Below are 16,159 nucleotides of genomic sequence, written 5' to 3' on the forward strand. Positions count from 1 at the left end.
TTCACCTTTGTAAATATACAAAGTGAAATATTGTCAATTTAACTTACTGTAATAAACTCTGTTAATACGATTTGACTAAGTTGTTGTCTAGCGATCCGAGAAAACAGCTTCCTAGGCACCCTATGTTAGACGAGTGTCAGAACACAATAGCTGCCATAGGATGCTGCTCTTGTGTGACTACCTGGGCAGCTACTGGCATTCTGGGGATCTTTCCTGCCTTCGTACATGGTTCTTGGAGGCGCAATACATCTAACTGCTTCTGCTCTGCCACTCTTCTAGACTGATGCAATATGCTGACACTTCTTACAGCATTAAGCTGTCCTATCTTCATCTCCATTAGTGGTGACGGGTATATATTCGACATTCTTGGCATAGTTGCCTGTAATCGAGTGCTATACGACCATGCGTCATCACAAAATGTTTGTACAAAGTATCTAAGGAGACTGATTCATTTCTTCTGGCAGAAACCTGCTTCAGTAACTTCTCCAGTTTTTCCACATCTATTGGCAGATTGTTCACTCTTAGATGGATTCTATCCACGAAATCTGGTAGAGTAAACGTAATATACTCCACTTCTGGATGCTTATACCTTACTAGATGTCTTAATGCTGAAGTAAGCGTCATCGGCTGTTCCAGTCTAATGAGTTGTACAACGTTCTTTATGCTTTCATAAATCTTTCGCTGATCTGTTCTGGTCTGTGTTTTAATGTTTACTTCTTTGTAGAAGGTGTTTGTTTCCTGCTCGAGTTGGCTCGGAGTCTCGTGCTGTTTTTGTTGCAGATTCACTTCCTGCATTGGCGAATCTTTTTTGAGTTCTGTAGGTAGCGCAACGTATTCCTCAGTATGCGTGCTGTAGCGTTCTACGTACAACTGCCCAATTTGTGTCACAAATGCTGTTCACTTATATCACTGTCAAATGCGTCTCTCATCTTGCTTTTCCGCTACACCAAACAGTTCTGATTTTCCGCCAAAAACTTCATTCCTGCTTTTTCATAGGTGCATGATGCTCTACTTCAGTCTTTGTCCATCCTCTATTCTATGGTACTTACTGCTCACGTTTTGATAGAAATTCCTCGCCCTTTCGGCGTCCCTCCATCTCCTCGATGGTGATTTATGTTTCTTACATAGACGGCACTTAATGGTGTCATTACAATCTTCATTTTTTCTACTGTTTTGATACACCTACCCATAACAAGAGGAGGACGAAATTAGCAAACGATTTAAGAATAAAACTGAGAGTATGAACTGACTTGAATGTGGTCGCCAAAAATCATTAAGAGATTGAATAGTCAGTACTGTCAAGAAAAAAAGGATACGTTTATGAATCGAAGAATGGATCTTACTGATATTCTTAATGCAAAGTAAAATGATTTCAGGCCTGGAAATTGCAACAAAACACAGAAATGTATAGGTGCAGAGGCTCACGAAATACATGCCGGGTGGTTATAATTAAAGTGCAGCTACACACGAAGGTCCACGTCCATGAGACGTGTGCCGCGGGTATTGTTGTACTCGCGCAGTCTCACGAGAAATGCCCATCCCATTGTCAACAGTACGGAAAGTCTTACGGTCTATTTTATACTAGTACACGTACCAGATCCAGATGTTGCAGAAACTGTAATGACATGATCCACAGCAACGTTGTACATTTAATCTTTGTTTTCTGGCAAATATCGAAGTTGACAACATGTGGCCGGGCAGTATTCTAAGGAGTAATTAGTCACATTTTTTCACTATAGGGTCCAGTGAATACAGGGAAATGCAGAATTTGGGGTAGTGTTAAACCGAATGTTGAGCACCAAGAGCCACCATAGTCACCGTAAGTGACTGTTGTGTGCCGGCCGAAGTGGCCGTGCGGTTAAAGGCGCTGCAGTCTGGAACCGCAAGACCGCTACGGTCGCAGGTTCGAATCCTGCCTCGGGCATGGATGTTTGTGATGTCCTTAGGTTAGTTAGGTTTAACTAGTTCTAAGTTCTAGGGGACTAATGACCTCAGCAGTTGAGTCCCATAGTGCTCAGAGCCATTTTTTTGAACTGTTGTGTGGATTCACAAACACCTTGATTTTCTGTCCGTTATTCTTTGAAGAGCATACACACAGTTGTCCGTGACGTCTGCATGTTATCAAGACCTCCTCTTACAGCATGTTATTCCTGCTTTGGAAGAGAGCAACAGTGTGGAAACCATTGTCTTCACGCAACATAGGGCAACACCTCATGTCGCTCACCCAATGAAAGATCTGCTTAACGCAACATTCCACGAACGTGTTGCGTCCAGATGTTTTCCTAACGCTTGGTCTGCAAGATTACCTGATGTGAATCCATGTAACATCTGGCTCTGGGAGGATCTAAAGGAACGCGTTTACCTGGAAAACCTTCGGTCTCTCACTGTAGGGGAACACGTTCCCCAGATTCCAACGAAACTGTTGCGAGCAACTATTATTAGCGTCATTTTAAGGATGCAGAACCTCGTCGATGTGTCCGGTTCTCGTATTGAACAAATTGTGTAACAGGCGGTTAATAATAACGTTATGCCTTCTTCACTTTTCTGACCTTTTCTACCCACACCCCGTCCCTAATCCATTAAATATTGAAAAATTTCTATGCGTCTTTCTTGCACACACAGCCCCAGATTGGCGCCTGTTGGCCAACATTTGAACTCATTTTTTCCAGCGTTAATCCATCTCGCATTAAAACCTTACTATATTTAATAAATTTCGCTGTCACGCGGTAATTACAGCCCACACTGACACTTATGTGAATAACTGCAGTTTTGTTATAAGCAACCGGTCCCTTAAGCAACGAAGTTGACAATAGTAAAGTCGGGGAAAAAGCAAAGAATTTCATAGTCAACAAAGTTTAGAGTTCATTTCGACAGTTCCGATCCTTATTCATGATACAGAAATGGACAATCGGCAATTTTAAAAACTGACTGAGTGAATTGGTGTAGTAGTAAGTCACTTGTTCCATATTAGGGAGTCATCCCGATTTAGGTTTTCTGTTATTTTTCTGAATCGCTTAAGCTAAATGCCGGGATAATTCCTTCTAAAGTGCGTAGCCTATTGCCCTCCACATCCTTCTCCAATCAAAGCTTAGAGTCTGTCTGTAATGAACTCGTCGTTCATAGTACTACGAAAGCTAATCGCTTCAGGTTTTAGAATTTAAACCAAGTAACGGACGCCATCCGTTGGTGTTTATGAAACAGTTTAAAAGTGCGTTTTTGCTTTTATGTCGTGAGGGACAAAAGAGACGTACAACTCTTAACCATATGGAAGAAGGGTACATACGTTGCTGTAGCTCTCACAGTTTTGTAAGGCTTGATGTTGCATTCTTAACAAGAAGTGGCTTAAAGAGGAAAAACGGAGGTGGTGTAACACTTTTCAAGAGCTAGGATATCTGAATATGGACCATCACGTAAAGATTATCGAGGACGCACTCATTCATCAAGTCCGATGTAGGGTAGTACTTAGGTGATTTTTGAAGACGATGTGATAAGTTTTGGTAATAATATGGTTATGAGTATAGTAGGCCTAATTTTAATTGCAGATCGAGGAATTGTGGGATATACAACTTGATCTGTTTATTCACGAGACTCAGAAGGCTATAAAACTAGCATACAGCTTGATCCTGTGTTCCAAAACTTCCAGAAATCGTTCGCTACAGTTATGCACTATCGCATAATGAAAGAATACGTGCGTGCGGCATGTCAAATCAATTTTGTGGTTGTGCTGGGGAGATTCTCCAATCTGAGGAAAGTATGTAGTTCATACCGGATAGAAATGTCCAGACGTTTAAGTAACTTTAGTCGTATTGAAAAACTGTGTTGTAGGACGATTCTGATCACAATATGTATAAAAGGCTTAGTATATAACATCTGAACTTCCTTGAAGCTGTTATTGAATTATGCTGTCGCACGTAGAGATGCCACATTCGTAGAAGGATCGACGATTTATTGAAGGATTGGCAGCTGAACCTCAAGATAAGCAAACGCAATGTATTGCCCATAATAAGGCGGAAACATCATTTCGTGTATGATTACATCATTATCGAAAAGTCACTGCAGGTAGTCACATCCATTAAAATCTGGGAGTAAACAGTGTGGAACTGTCACATAAAACGAATCTTGGGAAAGGCAGATATAGGACCAATCTGCATTAGCAGATACTCAGGAAGTGTAGGCCCCACACGAATGAGATAGCTTACAAAACAATCTTACTTTAGTGCCGCTCGTCAGTACAAGATCCTTCCAAGGTATTATGATGGAGAATATAGAAAGAAGAGCAGCATATTTCATCACGGGTTTGTTTAGCAAGCGTGATAACCTCACGTAGATGATCACGTAATTCCAACGGCACCTTCTACAAGAAAGACTTTGCGCATCATGATGTGTTAAACTGGTGAAATTCGAAGAGTGTACATTCCATATAGAGTGAATTGCTTCCTCTTACTTATATTTCACAGAAAGACCATCAATGCTTGATCTGAGAGTTTTGAGCTCTCACGGAGGCTTACCAACACTCGTTCTTCAGGCAATTCATTCACTTCTGGAAGAGGAAAGAGGTTCAATAATGGTTCAAATGGCTCTGAGCACTATGGGACTTAACATCTGAGGTCATCAGTCCCCTAGAACTTAGAACTACTTAAACGTAACTAACCTATGGACATCACACACATCCATGCCCGAGGCAGGATTCGAACCTGCGACCGTATCGGTCACGCGGTTCCAGACTGAAGCGCCTAGAACCGCTCGGCCACTCCGGCCGGCGAGGAAAGAGGGCTTGATGACTTTTACACAAAATACCCCCTACCATAGCCGGTAAGACTGCTTGCGGAGTGAACGTGTAAATCTGTTTGCATCATCAACCAAACGAAAACGACAGATCTCGAACACATGGGAAGGATCGTCCATCGGTAAACGGAATATGGTTTGGGACACGACAGAATCCAAAACTACTGCGGTAGAAACCGTTGTAACATTAGTTGCCATAAAACTGATAAATGGAAATTTCACTGAGATATGTTGAATTATAAATTAAACTTGGGGTGGGCGCCAGGCTTGATAGTCATTAATCACTCAGAACGTCACCCCTTTGCTGAAATAAGGCTTCAGTTGCTGACTGTGGGCCGTACCTGTGATTCACTAAGAGATGAATATGGACGGCACACTGAAATAGCAGTTTATTATAATGGGGAATATACAGGGTGACAATTTTTGAACTATATAAAGAAACCTAAATTAGTTACATACTACGTTATGTACACACCTTATTCAGCATGTAAACGTTACTAAAGATATTCGGATTTAGGTTATGACATGTTCGATATGCCCGCCATCATTGGCGATGATTTGGTGCAGACGAATAGCGAAATTCTGCCATCGAGAACATAGAGGATATTGCGACTGCAGGGACTTGTCTCCGGTACGGTCCCCGTGAGACCCACACTTCAAACTTACCGTCCCCACACTGCGTTTGTAGTGCACCTGCCCACCATACTCATCACTTGCGGCAGTCAATCTGCCGATTCTCGTGAGAGATCGAGCAATGTGAGTGCATCCTCACTGAAGATCATTGACCGGTAAGCCTTATCTATATGAAGATGGTATCTGTTCTTTCGGACATGTTCATATGTTCAAATAAATAGTGATGTCTGTGAAAAACAGATTGGTGCTTTGTTTGATTTGGACAATTAGAAAAGTCTACTCATAAAAAGCTTAATGGAGCTGTTAAATGAGATACAAACGCAGTTAGCAATAAAAGTGGGCCAGCATTATTGAAATTTTCCAATTAAGGAGGATGTTTATGGAACTCATAAAGTCTTTGTGGAGGTTTGGGACCATGATGCACTTATACACAATTTCTTCTGCCTAGTTCGCACTTTAGTTGTTCCAGTTACACGTTTCGGCATGCTGCCATAATCAGATCAACACCTTACAGGCTTATAGAATCAGTGCAACGTATAACGTGAAATAGAGCGTGATGATACTGGGTACGATAATGTACTCTCTGACATAATTCTCTGAACTTATTCCTTAAGTTATGGATTTGATAACGGTAGTCTGCTGAAATGATTGATTATAACAAATCAATTGACATCAGACAGAAAAATTTGCATCAAGAAGATGCGTTTGATCAGAAATTGTAGATTTTACAGTCTTCGAGCGTTCTGCACTTCAAATTTGGGAAGGAGTTTCCTGTTTTCTAATAATAACTGTACGGAGAAGAAATTTCAGTTAAGAAGGTTTATAGAGAAGAATTTCAAAGACGCTCCGTGTGTGAGCGAAGGGGCGTTGAATGCAGGAGGAGAAGATCACAGGTTGACGCTCCACCGTTAAGGATACAGATACTGATATCGTTGAAAGTAGGAACACGGGGATTTATGTTCGAATAATCAACCGGTAAATGGAGATAACTAGTCGATCTGCCACACTCACAGCGAAATTAATTATATACATCTATCAAAAAAGAGTCTTTGAGTGATTAGAGCAGAATCATTATCAATGAATAGACAGCAATCTATGACAGAGAATATAACTGCAAAAACTGAAAAAGTGAAGGATCTGTATCGTTAGTCTCTGATGCGAGAGCGGTTGAAGGTGCTACACTTTTCTAACGAAACCAACCACAAAATCTAGATTTTGTTGTTGTTGTTGTTGTGGTCTTCAGTCTGAAGACTAGTTTCATGCAGCTCTCCATGTGGCTCTATCCCGTGTGAGCCTCTTCACCTGCGAGTAACTACTGAAAAGGCTGCTGCCCATCTTAAGGAAACACACGTTTGTTTGGCCTCTCAACAGATACCCCTCCGTTGTGGCTGAATCTACGGCATGGCTATCTGTATCGCTGAGAAACGCTAGCCTCCCCTCTGACCACACGGTCAATGGCTCATGGAGGGGGAGAATCAAGATTGTTTACTATGAATATTTAAGGAGTTAAACGTCTAAGTAATTCGGCATTGGTAAGTAGCTACTGGCAAGTATCAATGCACCATAATATCCACAAAGTACTCTGTTTCTGTTTATAAAAATGGCTGTGAGCACTATGGGACTTAACATCTATGGTCATCAGTCCCCTAGAACTTGGAACTACATAAGCCTAACTAACCTAAGGACATCAAACAACACCCAGTCATCACGAGGCATAGAAAATCCCTGACCCCGCCGGGAATCGAACCCGGGAACCCGGGCGCGGGAAGCGAGAACGCTACCGCACGACCACGAGCTGCGGACTTCTGTTTATAATGGTAATCGCTACCAGTTCAATAGATGCTCTTTGGTATAAGTGTATCGTCTGTGATCTACATTAGTGCCTCACATGGCATTTTGGGTGAAAAAATTTGTCCATCAAGCGCCCGAAAACCTATAGTTATACAGATGTTACAGTTAATATGCAAAAGATGAAATCTGAAAAGAAACAAGTAAAGTTTCTTGCTCATTTCATGTTGCTTCATAGTATAGAGCACAATTCAGGGAAGTTAGGAGTTAGAGGATTTCATACTCATAACGTTAGCAGCACCTGAAGTGATGGTTTGAATTCTGCGACTTACATCTTCGCTTCCTAAACACGTGATTTATCGCAGCCTGTTTTACTGATTTTTCTAGAAAGGTATTCCTTCTGGATGTTGAACTATAAATAGCAGAAAGCATTTTAAATTCACACTTTTTATTTCACTTATATTTGACGGAACAATTTTATTTTGGGGAATGACGAGAATGTGTACGGGAGTGGATCAGTATGATACCAGTTTCACGATGTTCACGGAAACATTACTCACAAAATGATTGCTTTCACGAGCACACTGTGCCTATGGCGTGGTATTAGTTTCAATGCTAGGTCACAATTGTCTACAAATTCTCTAAGTCAAAAAATGGCTCTGAGCACTATGGGACTCAACTGCTGTGGTCATCAGTCCCCTAGAACTTAGAACTAATTAAACCTAACTAACCTAAGGACATCACACACATCCATGCCTGAGGCAGGATTCGAACCTGCGACCGTAGCAGCAGCGCGGCTCCGGACTGGAGCGCCTAGAACCGCACGACCACCGCGGCCGGCAAATTCTCTAAGTCCATATTTATTCCCATCTAAAGCTGTTGACATTAACTTAATGATGTCAGAGAAGACCATGAGCCTCAGTACCTCTCATATTCATGTTAGCTGGTTTTTATTTCTTGCTCAAAGCCTTAGGCCCAGTCTCCATACTATGTTGTGTTTCGCTCACCCTGCCTGTTGGTCAGGCGGACAGCACTGTGTTGGTGTCTCGTGAAGGCGTAACATTGTAATCTGCTGCGGTCAGCACGCACGTCACCCTAATTCACCTATCGATGGCCCCAATCTTGAATGTCTAACTACTGCAAATGCGTCCTGTGTTGTTTATTGTAGTGGGCTACTCGCTGTGGTTTCGTAATTCTGTGACGCGGTACGACGGATAACCTCACGATATCTTCTTCTTTCTTTCATGTTGCTTCGCTCCTGTTGTACGCTAAAATGGACTGATCCGCCTGTTCGTTGTACCTGGTCTACCTCAAAATCACTAGTCGTGTGGTGTCACAGCCAGACACCACACTTGCTAGGTGGTAGCTTAAATCGGCCGCGGTCCATTTAGTACATGTCGGACCCGCGTGTCGCCACTGTGTGATCGCAGACCGAGTGCCACCACAAGGCAGGTCTCGAGATACGGAATAGCACTCGCCCCAGTTGTACAGACGACATTGCTAGCGACTACACTGACAAGCCGTTCTCTCATTTACTGAGAGACAGTTAGAATAGCCTTTAGCTAAGTCCATGGCTACGACCTAGCAAGGCGCCATTAACCGTATCTGAAGATAGTCTTATTTGTATTATAAAAAGCGATGTACCAAAGAACTATATAAAAGTTAAGTATTCGAGGAGCTGCATACTTTTCTTATTAGCATTCAATACTTATCCTGTTCCAGAATTCACGCCCGTCTGCGTTAGATTTCGGCCTCCTCTATCTACAAGGTGTTGGCACGTTTACCAACACATCATTGGCGCCGAGTATTGGTGACGCGCCCACGTTGCAGTCATTTTGATAGTAACTTGCTCTGATTTGTGTCATGGCTTCGCCAGATGTACTGTCCGAATTTTATCGCTTGCAGAATCAGCAGACGCAGGCGTTATTGGATGCCCTTGGACAGCTCGTCCAGGGTCAACGTGCGCCGCAAAACGATGCGGCAGCCGCCTCTTCACCGCTACCGCAGCCACAACATGTAGTTGCACCACCTTTTAGGCCCTACGACCCAGACGTGGAATCGTGGACCGAGTGGTCCCGCCAGTTTGGATTTCATCTCGCCGCCTACAGAATTCAAGGTAACGAGCGGCAGCCTCATTTATTGTCGTGTGTAGGGGTGCAAACGTACCGTGTGATAGTGAAATTGTTTCCCCGACGCGACGTAGCAACTCTGTCATACGAAGAAACTTTGTCGGCATTGGACGCCTATTCCAAAGAAACAGTCAATGTAGTTGCAAAGAGGTATACTTTCTTTCGTACGAAACGTACGGCCGGTCAAACTAATAGGGAGTGGGTTGCAACTTTGCAAGGCCTTACTAGGGATTGTGCGTTTGAATGTGACTGTGGCCTTCCTTATTCAGATACTATGGTGCGTGATGCAATTGCACAGAACGTTTCTGATGTTCGCATACGGGAGCAAATTTTGAAACTAGTTAATCCCTCCCTTCAACAAGTGACAGACATATTAGATAGACAAGACACACTTGACTGTCCTCAGGAATCTTTTGAAACTTCGCCAGCAGTGTGTAACATTAACCGGCCCGTCGGGCGCGCAGTGCGGCCCGGTCAACTGCCCTCGCGCACGTCAGCACAGCTGCCGCCACGCTCTAAACCAGGTGTGCCGCGCCGGCACACAAATGCAGTGAAATCATGCCCGCGGTGTGCAACTAGACATTCGCGTGACAATTGCCCGTCACGCCAAGCTATTTGTTTTTACTGTAATAAGAAAGGGCATGTTCAAAGTGTTTGCCAGAAAAAGCTCAGATCAGACAATCATAATCATTCCAGGCCTTTTGCTTCGCGCCGGAATCGAACCAAGGACACTCAGGCTCGTGGACCTTCGCCCATGGACATTCATGTAGTTAATTCCACTTCGTCCAGTGCCACTGTCTGTAACAGTGACTGTGTTCGTCCCGCAAAACGTGTGCGTCGACGTCGCCGGAAATCGCGTCAATTAGCAAGTGATGCTGTGCCTGTATCAGTTCAAATTGCACAAAACAGTCGCTCTTGTCGTCAGCAGGACAATAAACTTTTTGTAGATTTGGACTTTAATGGCAAGGTCATACCATTCCAGCTCGATACTGGAGCTGCAGCTTCATTGCTCAATCACGACACGTACACACAACTGGGCAAACCTCCGTTGCGTGCCGCAAATGTTCACTTAAAAAGTTATTCAGGACAGCTTCTCCCTGTGTTAGGACAGTGCACTCTTCTTGCAACATACAAGGGACAAACAGAACTTGTGTCACTTTACGTTCTTCGTTCTTCTACTGCAGTGAACTTGTTTGGTTTAGATTTATTTCAGTTGTTTAACATGTCTATTGTAAATCGGGTCCTATCAGTGAATCAGACTGTGCCTTCAGACAGTGTTTCCAGTCTATGTGAAGAATTTGCAGACATTTTTGCACCAGGCTTAGGTTGCGCTCAGAACTATGAAGCACATATGGACCTGAAAGTAAACGCGCAACCTAACTTTTTCAGAGCGCGCACTGTTCCTCACGCATTGCGTGTTGAGGTCGCAAGAACATTACACGATTTAGCATCACAAGGTGTGAGTGAATGTGCGCAATGCCTCTTCCATTTCAGCTCCGCTTCATCGCTTACGCCGTACAGGTGTTCCGTTCGTCTGGACGGCGGAAGGCGAACGCGCCTTTCGCCAGTTGAAATCGGCGTTGCTTTCCAATACTAGCCTTACGCCATTCGATCCCCAGAAACCCCTTTTGTTGATGGTAGATGCATCGGATTTCGGGATCGGTGCTGTGCTTGCGCACAAAGTTGGCTCGCATGATCGCCCTATTGCCTTTGCGTCAAAATTGCTCTCGTTTGCGCAAAGAAATTACTCACAGATAGAGAAAGAAGCTTTGGCTCTCGTGTTTGGTGTTACTAAGTTCCATAATTTCTTGTATGGTCGTCACTTTACCATCATCACAGACCACAAACCTTTGACGTCGCTTTTTCATCCGAACAAGCCTGTACCTCCGCGTACAGCGCAGAAATTCATTCGCTGGTCTATTTTCCTCTCGCAGTACCGCTACGATATCTTGTATCGGTCCACTGCTAAGCACGGAAACGCCGATGCGTTGTCCTGTTGCGGAGGATAAAGCATTCGATTCTTCCGAACTTGCTTGCATGTTCATTGATGCGGAAACCGATGAAGTGGTCGAATCGTTTCCGATTGATTTTCGTCGTGTAGCTACAGCCGCAGGTGCTGACCCTGTCCTTGCTACCGTTTTGCGTTTTGTTGCTACGCAATGGCCTTTGTCAAAGTCTCGGATCGAGGATCCGTTGGTTCGCCGATTTTTTGCTCAGAAGGAGAGACTTTTTGTATGACGTGGTGTTTTGTTGTTGCGTTCTGATAATGATCGGTCCAGAGTCGTGGTCCCACGTTCGTTACAGTCCTCTGTCTTACGGCTTCTTCACCAAGGACATTGGGGTATAGTGCGAACGAAACAACTTGCTCGTCAGCACTGTACTTGGTTCAGAATCGATGCTGCGATTACGAATATGTGTTCTTCTTGCATGGCGTGTGCCGAACAACAATCCGCACCGCCGCGGAAAGTCTTTGCATGGCCAAAAGCTACTTCCCCTTGGCCACGCTTGCACATCGATTTTGCTGGTCCATTCTGGAATGCTCGATGGTTGGTTCTGGTAGATGCCTTCAGTAATTTTCCTTTTGTTGTCCGGATGTCTTCCACGACGTCCTCTGCCACCATCCAAGCGTTGTCTGCTATCTTTTGCATTGAAGGTCTTCCGCAGACTATTGTTTCCGACAATGGCCCACAATTCATGTCCGCAGAATTTCAGTCATTCTGCCAGGCCAATGGTATTCAACATCGGACATCCGCGCCGTTTTCGCCTCAGTCAAACGGTGCCGCTGAACGATTGGTACGGACTTTCAAGTCACAGATGTTGAAGTTGAAAAAGTCGCATTCTCGGGAGGACGCGTTGTTGCTCTTTTTGTCATCGTATCGCTCCCAGCCCCGAGATGGTCGCTCGCCGGCTGAGTTGCTCCACGGTTGTCCTCATCGACCCTTGATGTCTTTGCTGCATCCGCCACATCAGGTTCCTGTGCAGCGGCAGACTTCTGCTTTTGCTCCAGGCGACGTTGTATTTTATCGCAACTATCGAGGTTCACGGCGTTGGCTCGCAGGGCGCGTTCTTCGCTGCCTCGGCCGCGCGATGTACACTCCTGGAAATTGAAATAAGAACACCGTGAATTCATTGTCCCAGGAAGGGGAAACTTTATTGACACATTCCTGGGGTCAGATACATCACATGATCACACTGACAGAACCACAGGCACATAGACACAGGCAACAGAGCATGCACAATGTCGGTACTAGTACAGTGTATATCCACCTTTCGCAGCAATGCAGGCTGCTATTCTCCCATGGAGACGATCGTAGAGATGCTGGATGTAGTCCTGTGGAACGGCTTGCCATGCCATTTCCACCTGGCGCCTCAGTTGGACCAGCGTTCGTGCTGGACGTGCAGACCGCGTGAGACGACGCTTCATCCAGTCCCAAACATGCTCAATGGGGGACAGATCCGGAGATCTTACTGGCCAGGGTAGTTGACTTACACCTTCTAGAGCACGTTGGGTGGCACGGGATACGTGCGGACGTGCATTGTCCTGTTGGAACAGCAAGTTCCCTTGCCGGTCTAGGAATGGTAGAACGATGGGTTCGATGACGGTTTGGATGTACCGTGCACTATTCAGTGTCCCCTCGACGATCACCAGTGGTGTACGGCCAGTGTAGGAGATCGCTCCCCACACCATGATGCCGGGTGTTGGCCTTGTGTGCCTCGGTCGTATGCAGACCTGATTGTGGCGCTCACCTGCACGGCGCCAAACACGCATACGACCATCATTGGCACCAAGGCAGAAGCGACTCTCATCGCGGAAGACGACACGTCTCCATTCGTCCCTCCATTCACGCCTGTCGCGACACCACTGGAGGCGGGCTGCACGATGTTGGGGCGTGAGCGGAAGACGGCCTAACGGTGTGCGGGACCGTAGCCCAGCTTCATGGAGACGGTTGCGAATGGTCCTCGCCGATACCCCAGGAGCAACAGTGTCCATAATTTGCTGGGAAGTGGCGGTGCGGTCCCCTACGGCACTGCGTAGGATCCTACGGTCTTGGCGTGCATCCGTGCGTCGCTGCGGTCCGGTCCCAGGTCGACGGGCACGTGCACCTTCCGCCGACCACTGGCGACAACATCGATGTACTGTGGAGACCTCACGCCCCACGTGTTGAGGAATTCGGCGGTACGTCCACCCGGCCTCCCGCATGCCCACTTTACGCCCTCGCTCTAAGTCCGTCAACTGCACATACGGTTCACGTCCACGCTGTCGCGGCATGCTACCAGTGTTAAAGACTGCGATGGAGCTCCGTATGCCACGGCAAACTGGCTGACACTGACGGCGGCGGTGCACAAATGCTGCGCAGCTAGCGCCATTCGACGGCCAACACCGCGGTTCCTGGTGTGTCCGCTGTGCCGTGCGTGTGATCATTGCTTGTACAGCCCTCTCGCAGTGTCCAGGGCAAGTATGGTGGGTCTGACACACCGGTGTCAATGTGTTCTTTTTTCCATTTCCAGGAGTGTATTTGGTTTTGGGGGCCTCTGGTGAGGTGCGTCGGCATCTCAATCAGCTGCGCCTCTGTCGTCGCACGGGTTCTGCCGCTCCCCGTCTGCTTTCAGCGACGGTGCCATCCGGTCAGCGCCCTGGGGACCCATCTACTGGCTCGCCTCATCCCCAGGTGTTACCGACGATGCCTTTTATTTTGCCCCATGGCGACGCGCCGCCGCAGCCTCCGCAGCCGCCGCCGCCGTCGCCTGTTCTCCCGCCGGCGCCGCCCGCATTGGACGCTTCGCTGCAGCCGCCGAGCGCCTCCCTGGGTCACGCGCCGCCGATCGCTTCCCGTGACCAATTGTCCTCCGCCATGGAACTCTTGCCCGCTCCGGACCACATGACGTCATCGCGCGTCGGGTACCCCGACGCAATGGAGGTCGACCCTTCGGCCCCTCCTGTCTCTTTCCGGGCGCATACACCGCATGTTGACGTGCACCCGGGACTAGGTTTTCAGGCGTTTCCTAGCTCCCCTCGGACCGAATGGCCGGGTGCGGGTGGCACAGCCTCACCTGTTGTTAGGCTCCCCACCTCATCGCATACGTCAACATGGGGTCCACCCCACGGCGGGCGGAAGCCTTATAACACGACCGTTCGCCGATTTGCGGGGGAGGAATGTGGTGTCACAGCCAGACACCACACTTGCTAGGTGGTAGCTTAAATCGGCTGCGGTCCATTTAGTACATGTCGGACCCGCGTGTCGCCACTGTGTGATCGCAGACCGAGCGCCACCACAAGGCAGGTCTCGAGATACGGAATAGCACTCGCCCCAGTTGTACAGACGACATTGCTAGCGACTACACTGACGAGCCTTTCTCTCATTTGCCGAGAGACAGTTAGAATAGCCTTCAACTAAGTCCATGGCCACGACCTAGCAAGGCGCCATTAACCGTATCTGAAGATAGTCTTATTTGTATTATAAAAAGCGATGTACCAAAGAACTATATAAAAGTTAAGTATTCGAGGAGCTGCATACATTTCTTATTAGCATTCAATACTTATCCTGTTCCAGAATTCACGCCCGTCAGCGCTAGATTTCGGCCTCCTCTATCTACAAGGTGTTGGCACATTTACCAACACATCAAGTCGAGTCGTCGTATGACGGTGCTTTCTAGTTCCTCTAGAATAAAATCCTATCCTTCGTACTCTAAGGCACATTACTTCTTAGTAAAATTGCACAGCCAAGTATCGAGGCCTGGGCCTCACAACTGACATCAGTTTATATGTTGGAACCAACACTTATATACTTACTCTCAGATCAGAGGAGACGCTGAATGTGAGATCATTCACTTCTTGGTACCCGAAAGCTGTGTACAGGAGTGACATGGCGACAGGGCTAAATTTGGATATTTCGGGTTTCTGATACAGAAGCCCACAGACACTAGTTTGTAACTTCTCTAGACATGACACAAATGAGTCTTACTAGATTCTACAGTCAGTTACTATAATAAATGGCCACCCCAGCCTTCAACTTTAGTAGGATTCTGGCATATCCAGTAACGTGTGGTACTACAGACGATGAACCATGAAATTGCCAGATCCTGTTGCTCCAACCGAACCCTTAGGTTCAAGTACTCGACACAGTGAAAGAGACATACAGACATATGTGCACGTAGGCAATCTACAATGGAAACTGACAACCCCAGTTCTGAGGTACATACAGGCAAGCTTTGCAGTTCCTTCTTGGTGTACAAACATAATTAAGTACGAGCCTCACTTACATTGTAGCCATTGTAACTGTTGGTCATCCAAGACTTCTGGCGGGAATCCTATACGATCTGGAGCTCTGACTTGCTTGACGTTTGAGGGCCTCTGTATACGGTATTTGGGGCTGTTTGCTTACAGATACTACTTGACTGCGTTGCTTATTACCTCCATTTCGCATTCAGTGAGCGTGAAATCAACAGTCTCTCAAGGTATGTGACCTCTTTATGCTTTTCCATTGATACAATTAACCCATCCATCCCTGCAACAAAAATATGTTCAATGAGTAACCACATCCTCTTCATCTGCAAACCTGTGTATCCAGTGATGAAGCAATGGGGTTTGGAATAATTTCTCTTTGGGGATTTACTTCTTGCGAGATTTTCCTATGAGACGGATCACGGTTCACACGCACATGGTAGTGACCATTTACTTCTTGTTTCTTCCTGCACTGGATGCTGTGGTTGAGATGTCTAAGCATCACTCCTATGGTTATGAGAGTGGTGGTGGTGTTGGTTACTAACGCATAGATGGAAATGTGTGTTTTCCCATTGGATATACTACTGTCTTATACTCCTTT

The sequence above is a fragment of the Schistocerca americana genome, chromosome X, assembly GCF_021461395.2.
Source record: "Schistocerca americana isolate TAMUIC-IGC-003095 chromosome X, iqSchAmer2.1, whole genome shotgun sequence".
Lineage (NCBI taxonomy): Eukaryota > Metazoa > Arthropoda > Insecta > Orthoptera > Acrididae > Schistocerca > Schistocerca americana.